The sequence below is a fragment of the Epinephelus fuscoguttatus genome, linkage group LG13 (assembly GCF_011397635.1).
Source record: "Epinephelus fuscoguttatus linkage group LG13, E.fuscoguttatus.final_Chr_v1".
NCBI lineage: Eukaryota > Metazoa > Chordata > Actinopteri > Perciformes > Serranidae > Epinephelus > Epinephelus fuscoguttatus.
Window position 1 is genome coordinate 6,780,855 of NC_064764.1, and position 22,760 is coordinate 6,803,614.

Sequence of the window (22,760 nt, forward strand, 5' to 3'; positions counted from 1 at the left end):
CTGTATAGGGTTGTTCTCCTATAAATCAGTGATCTCCCTGCCAGCTGTTGACGTGCCAAATAAAAAAGGGCACCTCTGAACGGGGCAGAGCCACAGAAACATTCAAAGCCACGGTGCCTCTCAAAAACAAGTTAGCTACAGAGGGTGGCCCACACAACAACAAGCAGCTGGCATCAGCTGTAGCTCATAACCTATGATCTAAATAGCTTTGATTGGTTGAGTCATATGTGAACAGGACACCTTCCTCTGTTGTGGAAATCATCTTTATGCTTCATCATCGCTTCAATGGTTTGTTAGCTCAGCCAGAGGTTCCTAATGACTGTAATTATAATGTGGTCATTGTTGGTGGGTTTTTTGATACAATGCAGCAGAAGCTGTACGTTGTTCTTGGTGAAATTTCAAATTGGCAAAGCTTAAAAAGCAGATTATTTACTTTCTCCAAGCCGCGGATTGATGTCCTGTGGTGGATTATGGGATGTCTGTTCAGTATTGCAGCTGATACACATATACTGTATGACTGGAGCTTTGAACAGCAACTTCAGGCTTTTAACAGGAAGTGTTTAAACCATGTATTGTGTTTGGAATTGTCTTTGCTTTGCTGCTGTATCGTGGATAATAAGAAAGGTGTCTTGTATTTCATGCTTCGTGTTTATTAAGACAGGCATAACTATCCTAATGGTAGGTATACAGGTGAATACTTCTGACCAAGGAAACACCATCTTTTGTCTTACTTTATTTTTTCGTTTTGTTGTAAAGACCCTATTATCTGAAACCTTTTTTAACAGGAATTTAGAAGAGGAGGCTGGAGTAGTTCTATATTTTTCTTACTGTCAACAAAAGCCATTAATGTGTTATTTTGTCTTAGTACACAGTGTTTCCTACTGATGATGTAAATCTTAAAAAACTGCTCACAAACATAGTGGTTACATTTTTTGTTTAAAGGTTCAGTAATTTCCTAAAACAGCTGGGCATTGTAGTTTTTACTAAACACAACTCAAAGAGATGGAAATAGTTTACTTGCATGGGACTATTTTCAGCTGTGGATTAATCACATTTGGTGATCTAGTGCGGTGGTTTTCAGCCTAAGGTCACGGACCCCATATGATTAGATTTTGCTATGGGGACCTCCATCTGAAAATATTTTGGTTTGTTAGATATGATTAACACCAAATTTTTATAGTTGTCTTCAACAGTTGAGGAGAGAATGGTGGAGGAAGCAAAACCTCTGACCAAAATAGTCACTCTTATGACTCTTATGATGTCGTATCCATGTGCTTCTCGGTTAGTCCCAGTTTCCCAGTTTGGAAGTGGTTTTTCCGATTGTGGTGTGTTCATGAGCTTTAAATCGTAATGTAGAAACAACATGGGCGCTACATACAGGATGCGATGCATTTCATTGCTTAGAGCATTTAAACAACACATTGATTATAGTTTGAACCTTTACATTACAAAGTGAATTTGGCTCAGATTTACTGCTGCACCAGTACATCCCGTAAAACCACTAATATATTGCCTTAACTGACTAATGCTAATAAATAACTTTTCCAACTAACCTAGGTCACTCTACATAAACAGCAACTAATTACACATGAGCAATAAATTGACATGCAATATGTAAATTCATAAAAAGTTCATTACCATCAACTGAACATTTACTTTCATCCCCTATTTTCTTGCATATAACAACTCTAAATTTTTTTGCCAACTTTCAGAGTTGTTGTTCCAACTTGAGAGGGTGTTTGCATGAATTTTCCTAGTCGTGCACTAATTTTTCACATTATTCTGACAACACGTGAATACAGGGTGATCCACATCGAGCTGACTTTCATAGTGAATTAAATAGTGAATATAAATTATTCCCCATTTTTCTGTGGACCCTCTGAAACTTTCTCAGTGACCCCTTGGGGTTTGGAACTCCTGCTCTGTATTTACAACAGAAGTATTGTGTGTGGGATTGAGTCACAATTAGCAATAGTGTGTGTGAGGAAACATGTCACTCAGTGCAGCAGTGTGACTCACTGATGTGTTTTTGATAGTTTCTGGACAACAATGGAGCTCTGTGGCACAGACAAAGAAGATATATTAAGCTTTAGATACACACAAAATACTTATTAATAGGATCAATTTGTTGTTGGCTTTGGTTGTCCAATGGTATTTGTTGACCGAAAGAGAAGTATAGAATATCACCAGACTTCAGGATTTCTGTTTGCACAGTTGCTTCACACCATCATTATGATTGTTGTTAAACTGTTTCCTGTATGCTGCTGGTGCGTGTTATGAATGTGGTGTATTGTTTTGCCGTATAGGCCAAACATTTTGTTGTTGTTGTTGTTGTTGTTTTTTTTACTTTAGTTTTGGTAGCCAGTCACTTTTTAAAGCCGGTTAACTGTTGCACTCACTCTGGCAGCCTTTAGCTGTTAGAGTTTCATAATTGAGTTTTATGATTAAATGAGATTCAGAAAAAAATCAACTTAAAAATGTATGAAACATAACTCATGACTTGTAATTTAGTGTGTGAGTAACATGATGTGATCAGTATTGATCTACCACAGCTGTGCTGTAGTTTGATTTAACCTTTTTTGTACTTGATGCCTCTCTTTGTCGAAAATTGTGTCTTATTGCTTCGTCTTACATCCTCCTGCTGTTGCTCACACCCCCTCATGTCAGTGAAGCAGCTGCCGTGCCTTTCTGCTTTCTCGTGTATGCAGCAGTGCGTCTGTTTCACAACTGCCTATCAGTTGAAAACCATTCAGTCCTCAGCAGCAGTGTCGTGGCTAAACGATGAGGGCCGACAGTGAATGTAAGTGTACTTCACTGGCTCTGCGTGAATGTGTTAACTCACTTAAACATTTCCTCAACAAGGTAGTAATGATTTTAGATTTGCGTGACTTTATAAAGACAAGATACTAAAGATCAGTTCATTAGGGACCAATCGCGCTTGCCCTTCAAGCAAGCATACAATCTTACGTCAGCATGCTCTGCAGAGACACCGCTGTTGTTCCCAATGTGAATGTACCTGCACCAAATGTCTGTACGTCTGTTTCAATTTATACAGTAACCACTGGTGTAAGTGATCAGCTTTTCTGTGCACTTGTCTGTCTGGTGCAGTTTTAGTGCTTTGAGATGCACATCGTCTGCCTTGTCGTGAATTGGTGGCATACACTACTTTGTAGAACAGGTTAGTAGAGATGAGAGCTGTGTTTTATATAAATATAAATGTGATTTATATCGGTGTTCACTGTGATCATGTCGTAGTTTCAGATTTACTCAAGAGTGTTATCTTTCTAAACTGAAAAATCATCACTTGGAAAAAAAGATGTGACATTTCCTCAGACATAATAATGGTTTGGAATATCAGGCATTTAAAATGAGGTAACATTTGGGGTTTTTGTCTCTCCTCTGAAAAGGAATATCTCACATTCCAGCTCCTTGAATACATCTAGCATTAGGTTGAAAAACGTTTGAAGTGGGACTAAAATAATATGGGGTATCCAATTTCACATTTTATAAACACTCAGTCTTAAATACTGCCATTTTAAAACTGGTAAAGCAAACTGTGGTCCTGTTGCTTTCTTGTTGTGCAGCAGTGAAAAATGTGTCCATATGTCATCTATTTATTTGTGCTACATTTGGCAACATAGTTTGAATTCAGACAAGGGTTTCTCCAGGTTATTGTTAGTTATTTTCTCCCTATTAAAATGCTTTTGGATTTGTAAAAATGGAGTAAAGAGTAGACTATTGTCCAGTAACTTTTCTGTCTTGATTGTGCAGTGGGTGATACTTCAGGCTATTTTGGTATCTTATTATTTTGTTATCTTGTCAAATGCACATTCACTCCTGCAGCGTCCTACAGACAGACGTCAACACAGACAGAGATTTCTCCCTTCTTTTTGAGAGCTTACTTTTCTTGTTTCTGAGCATTCTAGCATTTGAATCAAAGCACGCTTACTAAAAATCATCTGCTGCACTCACTGGGATTGATGGCTGTAAACATCCATCTGGCAAATGCTGTGCAGGTGCCTGAATTTAAGCTGAAAACACAGAATGGGCTCTCAGTTCAATTTACTGAAAATAAGTCAGTCAAAACAAATTCCTTTTCAGAATCAAGTTTTCAACAGAAAATTTTTTTGCGCATTGGGGAAGTTTATTCCACTGTAGGTCCTGTGTGTCATAAACATGCTCTGATGTTTCAAGCAATAGCTCTTGCATTAATTAAACTGGAATACAACACCACAGTATGACATGACTTATGACAACCAACATTGAACTCTATGAGACCATGAAATTCAGTGTCAAAGCTGGCCATTATTGAAAAGTTATCAGAACCTGAGTGTTAGTAGTGTTTTTTATTATTTTAGAGATGGCTGTGAAAATGATCTTACATTGGTTGTTTGTATTCACTATCATTTTACTGACCAAGTAATGATAAACGTCTTAAACATGGCCATTTCCACTGTTTATCTGTTAATATAGAAGTAAAAATCATATTAAATGTTACTACTGTTTATAAGTGCTTTAAAGTCTGGTAACCCTATCAGTTTCCTTTCTTCTGCTTCTGCCTAGAGTGACTTTAAAACCTGTAACCTCCTAACCGCTAGCTGGTCCTTGTTGTGCAGAACTAGTTAGTCCTCTGACATTTGCTAATATCCTGTAACAGGCGGTCAGGTGAAAGAAGTGTAAATGTACCATATCTGAGGGAAAGTTTCTTTAGTTTATTGTTTTCTGGTGAGGCTCTGGTGTGGAAGAGTATTTTCTCCTCAGGTTTAAGCATTATTGTGTCAAAACTGATTGCTTTGATGTTTTTATATTTCTCACATTTTTATCTGATGTCATTGTAAATGGGCAAACTGCAATTTTTGACACTATTGTTGTTGCAATAAAACCAAGAAAAATAAATATAGTTGTTTTTTTTAATTACTTTAGAAATGTTATGGGTATAAAGAAGTATGCTTTAAAAGCCTGCAACACCCACACAGATGTTTGCTCTTACTCTGGCTTGTTAGAACCAGACATGTTGACTCGAGTCACAAATTTGATTTCTGAAGATTTGACTTTACTCGACTTGGATTTGAGCCTTTTAACTTGAAAACACCAGATACCTTCTCCCAAGCCCAAAGATTAAAACGTATGTCATTTAAAAAGTGTGGCAAGAATCAATTCATTTCCTGAGTCAAACAACATTAACACTATTCATTAGCAGCAAGGTGACACTTAATTCCCCAGATTCACTTTGTTTGAATTAAGTGAACAGCATCCAGATAAATTGCAGGAGAGAACCATGAAGAACTAACGTTATGTTTCTGACCATCAATTGGAAAAAAATATAACAGATAATTTGTTACCGTACAAAAACTACACAGTAGCCAACAAACTTTTTTATAACAAAAAAGCACAAATTTTAGAAGCATTCATGATTTTCATGAATTTAATATATCTTTTCTCTTGTGTTAAAATGGCATTACATTTGGTAAAGAGTGCAGTATGAATTGTTCAGGACTCAAACTCAAGATTTAGGACTTAGGACCAAATTCATTAGGATTTTTGCACAATGATGCCAAAGTTAGACTGCCTAGCCCAGCTTTAAGTCACACAGAGGAAAATGGATATCCTATCAGTCACTACAGAGGAACATGGCTTTTTCCCCATTTAAGGTTTTTTTGGGGGGGAGTTTTTCCTTATCCGCTGTGAGGGTCTAAAGGACAGAGGGATGTCGTATGCTGTAAAGCCATCAGGCAAATTGTTATTTGTGATATTGGGCTTTATAAATAAAACTGATTGACTTGACTTGGGACTTGTGAGTCTTGACTTGGGACTTGTGTATGACTTGAGCCGACACCTTCTCTTGACTTGCAAGGCAATGACTTGGTCCCACATCTGAGACCTCTGTTCAAGTTGAAGATAGGTGGGGCTGCACTGGGAATCACACAAGGTCATTTAACTACATGTACCAATGCCAATAAGGTGTAAGTAGTCCTACCTTTAAAGGTGCAACAAGAAAGTGAGGAAGATGTGTTGCACACTGTAGGCACCCACACACTTGGTCTTATTAAGTGTAGTAAGTGGAAACACCTGTGGATATGTACCACTGTTTTATATTAGATTCAATTTTATTGCACAGAGTACGTGCCCTGAGACAATGAAATAAAGGAAACACAGAGTTGAGAGCACCTGGCCAATGTGACTAACAAAGGCCTTTAGTTTTCTTACATTCTCTTGGGAAATGGACAATAATGGACAAAAATGGCAAATACTTTTGAGCTGTAATTTGAACTGGAACTGTTAATTATGATTTGGGAGAGAAAGAAAGAAAGAAGTCACACCCCAGTCCCTTACTGAAGGCAAGTGTGTGGAGGGAATTCTGTCAACAAGCCCTCTTAGCCTGGAAGTTATCCTATGTCCACAATTTTTCACCACATAAAACCTTCCTTTGGAACAACTGTAATATACTAAGAAGGAATAAATCTTTGTTTTTATTTAAATGGTACCAAAGAGATATTCTTTTTGTGTTTAATCTGTTTGATGAGAATGGCAATATGTTTACATATGAACGCTTTATGACTGTATATAATTTTCCTGTTCCTTTCAAAGAATTTAATGCTGTAATCCAGGCTATTCCAAAGGAGTTGTCTCATGCTGCGAAAAATCATCTAATTTTCAATGGACACAGAACTGCTCAACCTTTGTTGATGTTGAATGGACTGGAACTGAAGGACAAAAAGTGTAATAATAAGCATATTCGTCGAATATTTCAAATAAAGAACAATTCTGTACCTAGAGGGAAGTTCTTTTGGAGTTTTCAGATTGTGGACATTGGATGGCGAAGGACCTGGCTTTTACCCCACAAATACTGCATTTCTAACAAAATTAAAGAAACTCACTTTAAAATTTTACATAAAATTTACCCTGTTAATTGTTTTATTGCCAAATTTACCGAAATAGATGATTTATGTTCTTTTTGTAACCAATGTGTTGAAACTATTTCACATTTATTTTTTGATTGTGGAATCGCAAAAGCTTTCTGGTCAGCTCTTAATCTCCATTTTGTTTTTAACTCTGCCAATATCAAATACTCCTTTACATTAAGAGATATCACATGCTACTACACTAACAAAAATAACAAAGACTTTGAATTTTTACTAAATTTTGTAATCCTTCATGCTAAATTTTACATTCACAAACAAAAATTTGCCAAATCTTGCCTCAATTTCAAAACCTTCCTCTTAGAATTTGATAACACTATGAAATCCTTACGTTTAATTGAAAACAGTAAAAATATCAAACTTATCGCTCATTATGAAACGTTTTTCCCATCCTCTGACTAAACTCTGCTGCTTCTTTTTATTGTCTTGTTATACTGTCTTCTTGTTTGTACCAACACTTTCTAGAGTCTTGAATATATTTTTGTACTGTCTCATTTGTGGTGTACCTGCCTGTTAACACTTTATTGTTCAATAAAGAGAAAAAAAAAGAAAAAAAAAGTGTGTGGAGGGAAATACAGTCATGCAGTCTTTAAACCACAGGGAATGTAATAGGCTAAGGCTTCCACTCTACAGGCAGTTTGTTTTGTATATATGAATTTATTTATGAGGTATGTTTTGTTATTTCATTTAGACTTTAAAGGTGCATTAAATATTAATATGGAATCAAATAATTGAAAGAGATTGCTACTACTGTACTATGCTACTGCTCCCATCACTGACAACAGGCAGCTGCTTACAGAAGAGGAGCTCAAGCTGACTGTACCGGTCTGTCCTGCGCTGAGAAGCAAAGAACTGAAACTGCAAAATAATGAAGAAAGCCTTACATTTAGTAGGCTATAGGCGTCTTTTGTCACACCAAACCTGGCCTAAAAGGTAAGTGAATACTTGGCGTATATGTTCAACAGTTGACCGGACAGAAATAATGCAGTCATCTTCTAAAACCTTACATACTGCAACTTAGCTGTTTGATTAGCTAGTTGGCTTCGTTGCTACTTTTGTTGTGCTAGTTTCCTGTCCCCTGGTGGTCAAACTTTCTCACTGCAGCTGTAACAGGTCGCTAAATGCCAGTTAGATGGGTTGTAGTAGTTAGAAAATCAACTACTGAACTCATAGGTTTTTTTAATTGGTTTGCCGAACTGTCTCCTCCACTTTTGATGTAGCACTCCACTGCTCTTCGTCCTCACCATCTGTAGTCAGGACGTCGGACATCAGTTAAAATGGGACACATGTGCTTTATAAGAAATAGTCATTTTTATTGGTCTGAGATAAAGGATGGGCAGTGCAAAGATTAAAAAAAAAAAAAAATCACTGGTCTCAGAGGTTGCCAGGAAAGCCATGGGGCATGGATGTTGCTTTTTATAGTAGTTTGACTTATAATTACAATACACTTTAAATGAGAAAGGTTTTTGAGTGAGTACTTAATGCATTCAGGTAAATTGGGACATATTTCTGAAGGTAAACCAGCATGCATTTAGGCTACCAGGTGCCACAACTGATGCTACTTTGTGCCACCCTGTAATATTACACTTTTTGGGGGGTATTTTTGTCACTTAAAAAACATCAAAGATGATGTGTGAGGATAACTAAGCTACTATATATATATAACTAAGCTTAGCTAACTAGGTCCAGAATTGCCTATGATTTTTTTTTTTACACACAAACGTCTTTTATCAACAGTTGGCACCAAGGAAAAGAAAAAGCATGTCAAAAAAAGTTTTAAATGAAGAGTTAGGTTACTCAGTGTTTTAATAAATTAATGACTGAACTGATAAATGGATTCAACTGTATAAAAAACAATTTTAAATCTCCCATTTTACCTGAAAACAACATCCAGGGGCATTGTAGTGGGGAGAAAAGGGGGACCAAATACCTAGGGCCTAAATGAAAAGACAGGTGATAAATACTTATATCGAAGTATTTAGTTTAGGGCAGTAGTCACCATATACATTGAGGGGGACACATTCCCATCATCTAAATAAATACATTGTTTGGGAGGCTAAGCTTTGTGATAAAAAAACAAATGAACGAAAAAATAATAGTGAAGGAACATCACTATACTATAGTGGAATGCCATTGCTCCTTCTTTCTGTTTTCTCTGATCATTTAGCACCAATTTCAAAAGTATTTGCATCTTTCTACCGCATAGACAGCCTAATCTTGTTGAAAGACGATCCTTCCAGTGACACAGTTCTTTAAGCACCTATCACTTACTTTTATTGTTTATATGTGATGAGAACCATTCATAATGACTGCCATAATAATTAGTGACAGATTTGTGTGTATGGTTGTTGGCTCAATTATTTAAATTACCATAAAACTTCAATTAGTAGCCCGGGCTAATATTTGCTTAAATCACTGAAATCAGCATGCCTGTATTTGGGACAGATGTCTATATGAGAGAGGGGTTGGATTCCTTCTATGCGAAACTGCTGCTTAGCAAGGATGAAAAAAAATATCGAATTGTTTATTTGAACCAGTATGAATATTACTTGTATAAAAATTAGCCATCAAATAAAAAATCAATTATCTAGCTAGACAGACAAGGCATCAGAGAGCGAGCATTATGACACTCTTTTTACAGCACTCTGGGATTAGGGCACCCAACATGGAATTCTGGAATTTCTCCATTATGGGATCAATAAAGGTGTATCTTATCTTAACATACTGACCCAGCACCACTTTATTCTGTTAAAACAATATTCAAACTTAGATTAGTTTATATGACAAACCCTTTTCATTATTTTCATCAGTGTACTTTTAAGAACTAAAGGAATATGAATAACTTACCGGGTAATCAAGGAATGGACATGTGTTCCGACTTTATGGCTGCTTCAGAGGATCCCATTTTCTTTATGCCAATAATTCTGAATGAATAATGGCCTTTTCTGGTGGTCATGGTTTCAGTAAAATGACCTGAAAGATTAAAGTGAGGAGAATCTCACTGAGCTAAAAATGTGTAGCATCTCCATATTGACAAAAGTTTAGACATTTATATCTGTATGTGTGATCTAAGCAGCTAACTAACACTAGCTCCAGTAGGTAGCCAACAACCTGTTTTATACATCCAAAGAACTAATGTAAAAATGAACTGCTTGGCTGCCAGACCAGGCATCTAACTGACACAGGTGTATATTTGTCAAAATGTGTAGCCACACTGCGCTAGTAAGAGGGACTGGGTGTTAAATTGAGACTAGGCTTTTAACTGAAGTTTTACAGTATTTATGGGGGAAAAAAATAATCAAAAGATGCATGAGAGTGATGTGGATCAAGAGAGAAAGAGGGCCCCCAGAGACTGCTTGTGCATAGGGCCCAACATTTGGTCCTATTCCCCTGATACCATCGGAGTAAGGTTGGTATTTTTGATGTGTTTGGAGGCCCAACGTTTCTAGTGTTTTACTTGGTAACATATTTCTTTCAGTAGGCTAAATATAGCAAAGATCCATGTCAAGATCTAAAAGTAACACTTGAGGTAGTCATCGAAAAAGGTGGTAATCTATCAAAAAGAGTCCCACATTAACTGACTTCACCCCTACTGTAAACTTGCTGTGTCAATGGATTTTGGATTACTGCTGCACCTCTGCTGACCGGCCACAGGGAGGCGCCGTGTCCCAGCCAACACCTGATTACAGTCTGCGACAATGGAAAGTATGAAGTTGCAATACGGCTGAATGAATGTATACTTTCTTTATGTTTGCTGTAGTGTGTTAATGTAGGTGCCTCCTTTCACTTCCTCGGACCATTATTCTTCTCCTTTGTGATGGAAAGTGTTGAATCGGAATCCCATAGGTCCTAATTTGGTTTAGGCTCATTGGCACAGGACTATCAGGCATTAATTGAAAATTACTGATTAATGTCATGTATGTGTTGTCTCCACTCTCCAGGCTTGTATGCTTATTCACCTGCGTATGTTCAGTGTGGAAAAGACATGGGAATAAAAGCAATACCACAACATAAATATACTCAGGTAAACTCAGGTACTCAGGTCCTGCAATCAAATGTTACTTCAAGTGTCAGTACTCACTATGCAGGAGTGACAAGTCTCAATATAATATCCTGTTATTAAAACTGATGCATCAGTGCAGAAGCAACATTTTAATGCTGCAGTTAATTGACATGGAGTTTTTAAACATGCTCTCCTTAATCCACTGCTCATTTGTATTCACTGCTCCTTATTATGATCATTATTATTATTATTATTATTATTATTATTTGCATGCCTAAAGTTTTTAAATTTTGAAATTTTTAATCTGACTCTTTCTCCTTGACTACTGTAACACTGGAATTTCTCAACTGTGGGATCAATAAATGTGTATCTTATTTTATCTGTTTACTGTTGAGTGTTAAATCTCTAACAGTGCATCATATTGATCACGGTTTTTATTATTGTAGTACAGAAAACACTGTTTTGCCACTGAAATAAAGTGGTAGTCGATTACTGTGGATAATATAAGCCTACTTCAAAATTGCACTTAAGAGCAATACTTGAGTAAATGCTCTCATTGGATGTATCTGTGCAGTGTAATTGTTCTACAGGTTGACTAATTCACAGTGTGTGTGTGTGTGTGTGTGTGTGTGTGCTCCCTCTCTCTCTGTCTCTCCTCCCACTCTGGCATTTTCCCACATTAATATGCAGAGTGTGTATATATTTTATCAGCAGCAAAAAACATGTCAGGCTCGACAATGCTCTGAATAAATCCCTCCACGCCCCCCAGCAAGGAGAGCCACTCCACTGCAAATAACCAAACATTACGCCATCCTCCGGTAGGCTACGTTTTTTTCTCCTCCTTTTGGACTGACAGCGGTTACACGCTCTGCCCAGTCAGATTTTGTGCATCTGCTGGGACTGGTGGGAGGACGTCGACTCTGACTGCAGCGCATTGCAATGCAGAGAGGGAGAATGCGATGCCTGTGCGAGCTGCACGCCTGATGCCCACAGCAGCAGCAGCAGCAGCAGCAGCAGCAGCAGCCTCCTGTGCGGACAGGGAGCAGGGAGGTGCTGGTGGAGTTTATGCGCACACACCTCTGGCCGCTGCTACCGAAGAGGGCCGAGGTGTCTCTGCAGCGCCGCAGCAGCTTTTCAGAGGGATACCGTCTCGATACGTGACTTCGAGCCCAAAGCTGCCCTGGCTCGGGATCTGAGAGGGAGGGGGGCCCTACCGCGGCACCCCGCCCGTCCCGCCTCATTTGGACTGCAGGGATAACGACCTAAACCGTGATATCCCCGCGCAGAAAGCACCGAGCAGGTGTTGGTGGCAGCGCTGTCATCATCCGTACACCGTTCTCTTCCATCCCGCACCTCTGCGCCAAAGGTAGGCTCTGCGACCCAGTGCGCCGTCAGGAATGGAGGGACGTGTAGGTGTTCATGGCTTCCAGCAGTGATGGTGATAATGATGATGGTGATGATGATGATGATGATGATGATGCTTTAAGAAGCCGAATCTGTCATTAAACAACCGCAGCGTCGTCTTCTGCGTATCGTGTTCTTTGTTGTTGTGGTTTTGCACTGAAGGAGATAATTGATCGATTTTGGTTTCATGCATGCGTCTTGTGAAAGGGGTGCATTAGAAGGAAAATGACGTAGGGAATTCCCACAGTAATCCAATAGCGAGCGATGACACCTGCACATTCCGCCAGTGCGGTCCCTGTATGGCCTGCTCAGTCATGTGCGCAAAGCGGCCGTGCGCGGCCTCGGAGGCGCACAGATTGACTTGAAATGATTAAAGTTGGAGACAAACTGTTATGTAACGTGATTTTGCTGACGTGATCTTGCTGTAAGCGGGAGTTACCTTCACGTCTCTGTAGCTCCGAGATGTTGAGATGCCCGTAGTCCAGAAAGTGGCCTGTGTTTACATTTATTATCACTAAGCTCAGACATGTAAGACCTCTGGCATTTATCTGCGATGAAATAATGACATGGTCATAATTGAGACTGGGTGCTGTAAGCTTTCATATGGGCCTGCAGTGTCTTTGCTAAATTCCCCTTTGACACCTTAGAGTGCAGAAACAGCTTATTTCCAAGTGTGATCAGTTTCTAAGGTAGGGTTTGGCTGAAATCTGGAAAACTGCACAGCTTTCTCAAAAAAGCTGATCCATTAAGCCAATCTGTAATCTGAGACAAACTGGAACAAGCAGAAATACAGTTTTGTTAGAGTTTTGTCCCTGCAGATCATCACAAAACTCCCGTATTTCCTCACTTGACAGAATTTGACAAGGGGACAACCTGTGAACATTTGGCTCTGACAACTGCCCAGATTGTGCACAGAACCTATAATGTCATTTGTGTTTGATAACTGATGGGTAAATATGTGAAGTTTTTTGAGTTGTGGATGGGTGAGAGAAAAGTTAGGGAATCCAAAATGCCCTCCTGTGTACTGCAGAGTCCATAATTACCTGCTACACCCCTAAATGAAAGGTAGTGGCGAAGGCGATGTAGAAATCCTCTTTGACCCCACCATTTAATATTTATAAGAAATGCTGTCTACACACTAAACATGCAGACAAAGAGCTGGCTGCACACCTGAACAGACCTTCCATTTCACACAAGTATATATCTGTCAATCTGCCTTCAACGCAGGTTTGTACCTTCTAATGATAACAGTGACTATCCTTTGCCCTGTGTCACCAATATGTCATGCCTCAGTACCCACACTAAAGTGATCAAAGTGGCAGATTAAAGCACTGTGAATAAGGGTCACTGTTAGAATCCATCATAAGCCCTCCTTACACGAAGACCAGCTGTCCTTTAGATGACCTGAGGTCGACTTTAGAGGAAGTGATGTTTGATGTGTCTGACTGCTGAGGGAAACGAAATGGGGCTGTCCTTTTACAGCGTATACTATTTGTCGAAGCCCATACAGACTAATGCTACCACGCAGGTGTTTTCACTAGGGATGGCAATCGAGAACTGAGAGAGAGCCGGTTCTGAATTGTCTAGTCTATCGCAATCATATTCCTCCGAGCTTATCAATTCCTCTTATTGATGCTGGCATGTTTTTTCTGACAGTTGTGCATTTTAAAACAATAAGGTCAAACTCATGCGTCTACACTGCTGGAAACTTTAAGTAAGAGAGCTGGCGTTGGATTGCAATGGTATGACATTTTCAGGGTACAATAACTGTCTCAGAAAATATCGTAGTTTCATGGTATTATAGAATTATTGATTATATTGGACAGAGTGACTCTTAAAGGAATAAAAACAGAGGGAATATTTTGGTTTGATAAACGTTTTAGTCCTGTAATTTAAACTTGAAACTATTATTTTAATGGAAGTATGTGTAAAAAGTCTCCCTATTGAGAATAACTTCAATAAAGGTGACATTCTCCATCATAGATAAACAAATGTACAGGGTATAATGTCATTTTTTATATCACAGTATACCTTGAAACTGGCATACTGCTGCAATCCTATGGCAGAGAGAAAACAGTCTCAAGCATGGCTTTGTTTCATGAAGAAAGATGGCAGTGCATGTCAAGTAAGGGTTGAAAAATCAGTAAAATACCAAAACATCTGTTTGCTCAACATAGGCTAAGAGTACTTGGGCAAGAAACTGAACCCCACATTGCTCCTGATGGCTGTTCCATCAGTGTGTGACTGCATGTGATTGGTTACTAAGTAGCAGGTCGTACCACGCGTGGTAGCCTTGGTCACCAGTGTGTGAATGGGTGATTGTGACTTGTACTGTAAAAGCGTTTTGAATGGTCGGAAGACTAGAAAAACACTATACAGGTGCAGTCCACTCATCATTTACCATTTAAAAATGTTGCCATTTGCTATATATCATTGAAAAGGAAAACCCCATCTCCATCATCATTCTGTTTGTGTGTGTAAAATAGTCAGTAGCAATCAATAACAAAATAATAAGCTTATTCTATATTCAAGTAAATGAATATTTTCTTATTTTCTTTGGTATTTGTGTCATATACAGGTATGAAATCATGATTGTGGGCTAATATATATGTTGATGTCATCCAGTGTCAAGTCTCTTTTTGATCATGTGATAAGACGAGATGATACATGGTAGCTAGTTCAGATACAAAACTTGGCATGGGGTCCCATCATAAAAGCTTGCACTGGTGCCTGTTGTAACTACCTTACATCACTATGTTACCGAGGGTATATATCCTGTTATAAAAACAGTAGCACCATGCACGCAGGGTTAGACGTTTTTTTCTTTGACTCACTAAACCTAAATAAAAAAATGCTGCTGTATTCTCTCATGTCATCAGCACAGTTTGCAGACTCAGAGATTATAGAACAGTTGTGTTAACACTGAAAACCTGTGCAGGCCTACTCTTTTTGCAAACAGAAAATCGATCAGGAATCAGTAAGGGCATCAACAAAGAATTGGACATATACGCAGAGTAGATAATGGCATTGTATTAATAAAATCTTTTCAATATCCATCCCAAGTTTTTACTTATTTTACCTGATCAGACTTCCCCTTGAGGATCTATGGGTGTGTGCAAACTGCTCTTCACTGACATCTTCCTTAATAGTTTTGTTACACCTGTCGGAGTAGGGGCAACTTACTTTGTTATAATTCTTGTTACTACAAGGAGTTTGGCGACGTTACTTAATTTGCAGCAATGATCCACCCAACTTTATATCTGACTGGAGTTTTCATCAGAGGTTTTAAAAACACCTTTGTGGGTATACAGGGCCTTTAGATAGTCGTCTTTCACATCAGACATTTTGATTTGTTGTAGCAGGAATGGCACAGGTTACTAATAAAATAGCTCTGTTCTATTAAAGTCTCAGTAAGTCATGACTGTGTGACAGTGGGCCAACATGCACAATACTAGGACCCTGAAACTGAAGTAGCTAAATGAAAGCCATCATTTGTCTGATTTACACTTGTGATTTTCCCACTGTGACATGTCAAAATGTCTTCTGGGAAAAAAAGGCCTGTTGTTATGCTGTCGTGAAGGTTTGTGTCGATCACAGTGTCAGATTTTTTGTTTGGTTCCTGCGGCTGCAATCCAACATCAACTGAGTGAAGTTGACACACTCAAGTATTTGCAGTGTCCAGTCAGGGATGCTACTGTATATACAACATTATGTAACGATCGCAAGAGATCTTCAAACTTAATCTGTTCCCACATTCCATCGTAGTGGTCCAGTGTGTAGGATTTAGGGAGATCTAATGGCAATTTTGTATAATTACTTGAAGCCAAGAATCCTTGTGTTTTCATTAGCCTAGATTGAGCCCTTCATATTTGCATAGTTTTTTTCCCACTGATGTGTTATGTACGTTGTCACAGACACACTGGAAAACTGGTTAGTAAACAGTAGAAAGCAGCATGGAGGCCAGTGGAAATGCTACAGTGGTTACTTCTCATCAATTACTTATTCAGTCTCTCTTTCAAACTCATTTGGAGTGATGTGTGAAGGACACTTGGATGGAGGCACTGCACCATAAATGGGGCAGAATTTAGAGTGTCCACCCCATTGTCATGTTTCCATTACTGCTGACTGCAACCAACTGGAGCCGGAGCCGATAAATACCTGTGAGTCATTTGTCCCAGGAATGAATGCTGATCGTAACCTTTCCCATTAAAGACAGAAGCTGAATGTTAGTGGGTGTTAGAGGGTTTCATCCCGTTGGAAATAAACTTAAGATGATATTAGAGTGACCACACCCAAAATGAGCTGGGTATTGGACCATAAAACTTTATTGATACCAATGAAAATGCACCTGTAGCAGCAATTGTTGAAAAATGTCGATTATCAAAAGCTGGCATTTAATATCAGTTTCATTGTCTTGTTTGCTTACCCTTCAATAAAAGTATTTCAGATAACATTTTACAGTTTTAAGGTTCGGTAAGTTCCCACCTGGCTGCTTGCATTTAACAATATGTAATTTTTGTTGAAAATATACTCGTCTTTTCAACTGAAAAAGACTTTACTGAAACTTATTGGCACTACTGTATCGAACAATACCCAGCCCTTTATGTACCCTTCCCAGCTGGCTACCAACGTTGTTAGATGTTGATATTTGGTTGAGTTTAGTTTGTGACGTCAGGTGACCAAAATTCAATGTAAGCAAGATGTCTTGCCACTGATGACAGATGATGTTGATATTTTGTCGGTTTTAACTTGTGTTGTAAAATAACCACAATCTAACATCTTCCAAATATATCATGCCAATGTCATTTTGACGTAGAATACCAGCATTTAGATGTTAAGTATATGGAGAACAAAACCCAGCGTCTACAGAATGCCACAGTGTTACTGTCCATGCAACGTAAAGTTCTAAAGTTTTTAGACATTTGAAATATTGTAAACCAGATTTTAATTCCAACTCAAAATTAACATCTGTTCATCAGAGTCCAACGTCTTTCTGACATCATTTTGACGTCTGGTGCCAGGGCGCTAATTCACCAGCATGCGTTCTGTTTGTAGAGAGAGTTGTGGAGTGTGAGTTAAGGTGAAATGTAATGGTTTAGTGCAGTGATGTGGTGAGAAAGAGACTGATGATTGAATTAAAAACGTACACTGACTTCACAAGCTGTAAAGCATTGAATGAGTAAGGAGTTAAAATGGGAGAGGGACACAGAGGTTGTGTCGCCCTGCAGTGATGTCAATGTCTGCATCATGGACGGGTCTTTATTAATCCATCGTTAACCCTTTAGCACACAGTTTTCCCCTTTTATTTCCCCTCAAGTAGTTTTAAGGTTGTTAAAGCCATATTTTCCCACACTGTCTTACAGTATTGTATGTCTTCATGTTCTGGCACAGCTTCAAGTTTTTTATGGCTGCATCATTCCATCAAATGAAAATATGCTTTTTGGGGTGCATTTTTGCAGCATTGCTGTTGTGCGCCATGCGCTCTAACAATTCAGCTATAAAGGTGCTCCAAATGGAATTACTCTACATATATTGCGCATCATTTGATATACATTACCTCAAAATTCAACCTGTGATATCTGGTATTTTTGGAGTCTCTGCTTGAATATGAAATATGGTCATGTCAGTTTGTACTATGTGCACTTGCTGCACAACTAGAATTTTGTTTTGGGTTGAAGAAGAGAGATTTGTCTGTTGAGCAGCTGAAGTGCCTCCAGCACATCCATCTGTATGCTTTTGTACATGTCTGTATGCAGTTTTTATGTCTCTCATAAATCCATACACAACCCACTTTCCCATTTATAGAAAGGTCAGCATTCTAAACTTGAAGAGGGTGATATCAATCAGTCTTCAGGCGTAAATGCCATTTCCGACTCGCCGTGGCCTGTCATGAAGGGATACCTCCCGAGGAGTGACTCATCCCAGACATGTTCTCCCAGGGGGATGTGTTTAGAGAACTACCCTGAGCAGGACAGGGCTGCACTTTTTCTGGGAGGTGGAAGCACTCTGGCACCAACCTTGTAGCCTGTGTTCTCTCAGAATGACTCACAAAGCCACGTCCTCCAGTGAGGCCTTGCTGCGGTGAGTTGTAGTCAGGTGGACCGCTCAGTCTTCATCCACCTTTAGGGTGAAGTTAGAGCTCTGTGAGGAGGTAGTTTGTGAAGAGAATGTATTTTCACCTTCTGAGTCAGAAACACTGTTTGTATAAGCGTGGATAAGAATGTGTGTGTGTGGTTTTGTTGAGGGGTGGTGCATTTGTTTTAGTGTGTGATGCCTCTTTGTGCTGGTTTTGTGTTTTGTTCTTAACATTATGTGTCAGTGAGGCACAATAAGACCTCAGTGCCACTGTGTGCGTCTGTGCCAGCTCCCCAAGGTGCCCGTTCTGTCAGGCTGTAAAGTGCAGCAGTCACCTCCACAGGGGCACAGAAGGGTCCCTCTGCTGACACCAGTACACACACACATACACACGCACACACACACACACACACACACACACACACACACCCAGAGAGGAACAGAGGGAAAGCGGGAGAGGAGGAGGAATCCCTTTACTGACATCACAGTACCTACAGCTCACAACACATATTCAGTTTGCAAAAACACAGATTTAAACTGATAATTATAATTTATTATTGATACATCTCTTGATTATTTACATTATTCATTGTTTCCATGTAATGCCAGAAATGAGTGAAATATGCCCACCACAAGTCTCTAGTTATGTACATGTGAACAAATAGCTTGGTTTGTTAAACTGACAGAATCCCAAAATCATCCAAATACATTCAAACCAAAAATTAAATCAGTAGTTTCTAACATTTTTGTGTTGTAAACCCTTAAAACAAAGTGAAATCTTCAGTGTACCTTTTTCATTAAAGATGTAAATGATGTAAACAGTATGTGTGTATTCATGGTAGGAACATGTCACCCAGGGCAATACTGTGGCTCATAGATGTGCTATTAACAGTTTAACCAACTCAGTTGTCAGAAGAAAATGTTGGAATTGTACGTTTCTTCAAACCATGGATACATTTGTAATTTTATATGTATCATTTCAACATTTTTAAAGTAACATACTTATGATAACATGTATATATGAGCTGAGTTTTCCTTTAGGAGGTGAAGGGGAGGGTGGATGGTGTGACACCTTGGTGAGACAGCTGCCAAGCTGCAGATCACTGTTTGAGAACAACAAATAACAAAACAGGTTGTTTTTTATTGAGACATCACAGCATTTCCAGCCATGACTGCGCTACCGAAAGCAGGTACTCTAAAGGGACATTTTGGATTTTTTGAAGTGGGGTTGTATGAGGTACTTATCTGTAGTCAGTGTATTACCTGCAGTAGATGTCAGTCGGCACGTCCCCCAGTTTAGAGAAGCAGCCCTGGAGAAGCTAAGAAAGGTAGTGCTGTGGATGGGTCAGCAACAAAACGTATTTCAGCTACTTAAAAAAGTCCCACCTAAAAATACCAATATCACTTTAAGTGTAGGCCTACGCTATATTGAGAGGGGCATGCTGTCTGACATCAACTGATTGTAACTTACTGTCTATGATACATGTAAGTACCCCATACAACCCCACTTCAAAAAATCTGAACTATCCCTTGAAGCCAAAACATGACCTAACCATAACCAGTCAGTTTTTGTGCCCAAACCTAACTACACTTTATCCACAGTGTTGTTGAAATGTAAAGTTTCAATGTATGTGCTGCAAGATAGCGCACAAATGTTACATATCAGAGGGTTGCAGAAATGAACAATGCCAACCTTTATTCTGGCTTTTTGGTTGAGTTTTCCTTTAAATGATTATCCAAAGTTATTAACTGTGCAGTTCTGTTATTTAATTGTCTGTCGATAAACTCTAGATTAATCGTGTGTGTGTGTGTGTGTGTGTGTGTGTGTGTGTGTGTGTGTGTGTGTGAGTGCGTACAAGTGTGCGTGTCATTGTGGAGATTCAGCATGTCTTCTTCTGGCAGTAGGTGTGTAAGGGGAGGTGTGCAGCCGTATTGCTACGACGGTGCCTGTCAGTCATGACTGTCACATGGGACACTAAACAAGACAGACTTTTTCAGCCTCTACATTCATAAAACAGAGAGCTGTCACAGTGAATGACATTATTATAATTCCCAAATACCTAGAAATCATCTAATGTCATCCTGTTGTAGAAACAGTTTCTTGACAAGATATAAGAAAACAATAATCCAGCACATTCTACCATGCTCCATCAGATCCTCTGCTGCAGATGTGTTTCATTTTAGTATTCACTGCACAGCGATGCAGAGTACAAAGTATTTGGTGCCTATTAACAGAACAGTACTCAAATAACTGTCTTTGCAAGACAGGTGTCAAATTTAACATCGTCCCAGAGAATGGTTAGAATTAGAAACGCAATTTGATTTTGGGATACTCATATAACACCTTGTTTATCTACGTCTATTTCCTGAGAATCAATCACTAATCCCGTATCGAGTCAAAGCTGTGCAGAGCAGTCAAACTGGGGTTTTAAAGGGAAATGACAGTCTTTTAGAAGAAAAAGCACTGGGCTGAGTCCAGATTGTTCAGTGCTCCCTCCTGAGGTCATGTTTTGGTCTGTGCTGCTCTTAGCTGGTAGACAGACTCCTCATCCCCTCTGCTTTGAGTGGGACGGGTGCAGCCACGGCATCTCCCACTCCACGTCATGGTTAGACAATGCCTGGCAAACGTGAGGGGGGGCACTTGCACCACAGGAACACTTACATAACAACTCAGCAGTTACATATACACTTTTTTTTAGTTTCTTCTTCAACAGAGTAAGCTTCTGCTTGTTTATGGAAATAAATGGCTCCTCCCTTCTGGTGCTTCATGACTGTGTGTGAGGCCTTGAGCACACGTGAGCGGGATTTACGTATTCCTACATCTGTGATGAAGGTTTTATTCTGTCATAAATCCCTGTATGCAATGTTCGTGTGTGTGTGTGTGTGTGTGTGTGTGTGTGTGTGTGTGTGTGTGTGTGTGTGCGCGTGCCTGTGTGCAATGGAGCCGCACTCTGGTAATCTTGTTGAGTCAGGGACGTCCAGGCTTTCCCCCATGTCAAATGCAGCAGATCTTGTTTCAATATAAGGCCTGGGTTATCCGGAAACAGAGCCAATCCACATGCATCAGCACAGAGGCCACTTCATCATTTCTGTTCAGTCAGTTCAAAATGCAAAGTGAATTGATTCAGAAGCTCAGGAGCAATATACACAGTATATTAGACAATTTGTCATACAAGTCACTGCATCTGAATGGCTTTTGAAATTATTTCCAATCTTTGCATGATAAAGAATTTGCAACATCAAACTTACACACAGTCTATCTGTTAGCTCTCTACATGGAAAGTGCAAATGGATGATACAACTGACACAAGCAGAGGAGACTCTTTGAGTCATAACTCAGTCAAATCTCAAAACACAGATTCAGTGTTACTTATTCTTTATAGTGATAACATTATCCATTCATTTATCTTGAATTAAGATTATTAAGTCTTCTTAGAAATCTGAGAAGAAAGATGCTCCCAGTGTCCAAAGTGAACCTTCAGACTCACCAGCAAAGGGGACTGGTTGATAAAAAACAAATCCACCAGCCAAGCATATTTTTACCAGACGAAATAATAAATTGCCCCCTTGTGTCACATATACATTTGTTTCAGTACATTTCTTTAAGATGATAATAATTTAATAATTTTTGATAATACTTTTGTTGAATCCAAATTTAAAGAGGCCAGAATAAACTGTGCAGCTGAATTATTTCAATATCAACAGTTAATCAAGGCAAGCCAGAATATTAAGAAGTACCGTAAATATATCTTAAATCTCTTCATCAAACTCCTCGCTCTCTACCGCAATCACCCACTTCTTTGCACGGTCCATTAAGTCTGGACTCCTGCTCCTGGTTTTTATATTAATGGTTGGCTTACTCCGCTTTTTAGCAGTAGACAGATGGCGAGTAATAGTTTAGCAGAGTAGCTGATGTCTAATACGGTGCGGTACCATGAAACTAGAAGCTCTTGAGATGATCATTTTCGTGGTATGACACACACGACAGAGTGTGTGTGTGTTTTAAACTCTGGCACAGTCAACAGAGGACAAAAGCAGCTACCCAGCCTGTTTGCACTCTGAACTCTTCAAATACTGCTGCTTAGAGCAACACATTCTCACTCTGACCCCATCACATATTGACGTTTGGTCATGGACTGTCCATGTCCAGATACGACATGCTAAGTACTCTGGGTGCATTGGTTGTTAACGTTCTGGGACGCCATGTCAACTTCTGCCTGTTACACGTCTGCATTGTCTGTTTTCAAAATATACTTCTGTTTTCACAGGAAATGTACAGTTTGCATACTGTCTCTTTCAAAATAAATGCACTGTGTAGGTACAACACTGGGAATTGCCTTTCTTTTACTTCAAAAACA

General features: G+C 39.2%; 1 protein-coding gene across 3 annotated transcripts in view; it reads left to right on the plus strand.

The window, feature by feature from the left end:
* Positions 1-11,749: 11,749 nt before the first annotated feature.
* Positions 11,750-22,760, plus strand: part of hecw2a (HECT, C2 and WW domain containing E3 ubiquitin protein ligase 2a) — a 61,546-nt gene continuing 50,535 nt past the window's right edge. For all 3 annotated transcript variants that reach the window (XM_049593423.1, XM_049593424.1, XM_049593425.1), the window contains exon 1: positions 11,750-12,289. The gene's annotated coding sequence lies outside the window, so the exon portion shown is untranslated. The remainder of the gene's footprint in view (positions 12,290-22,760) is intronic.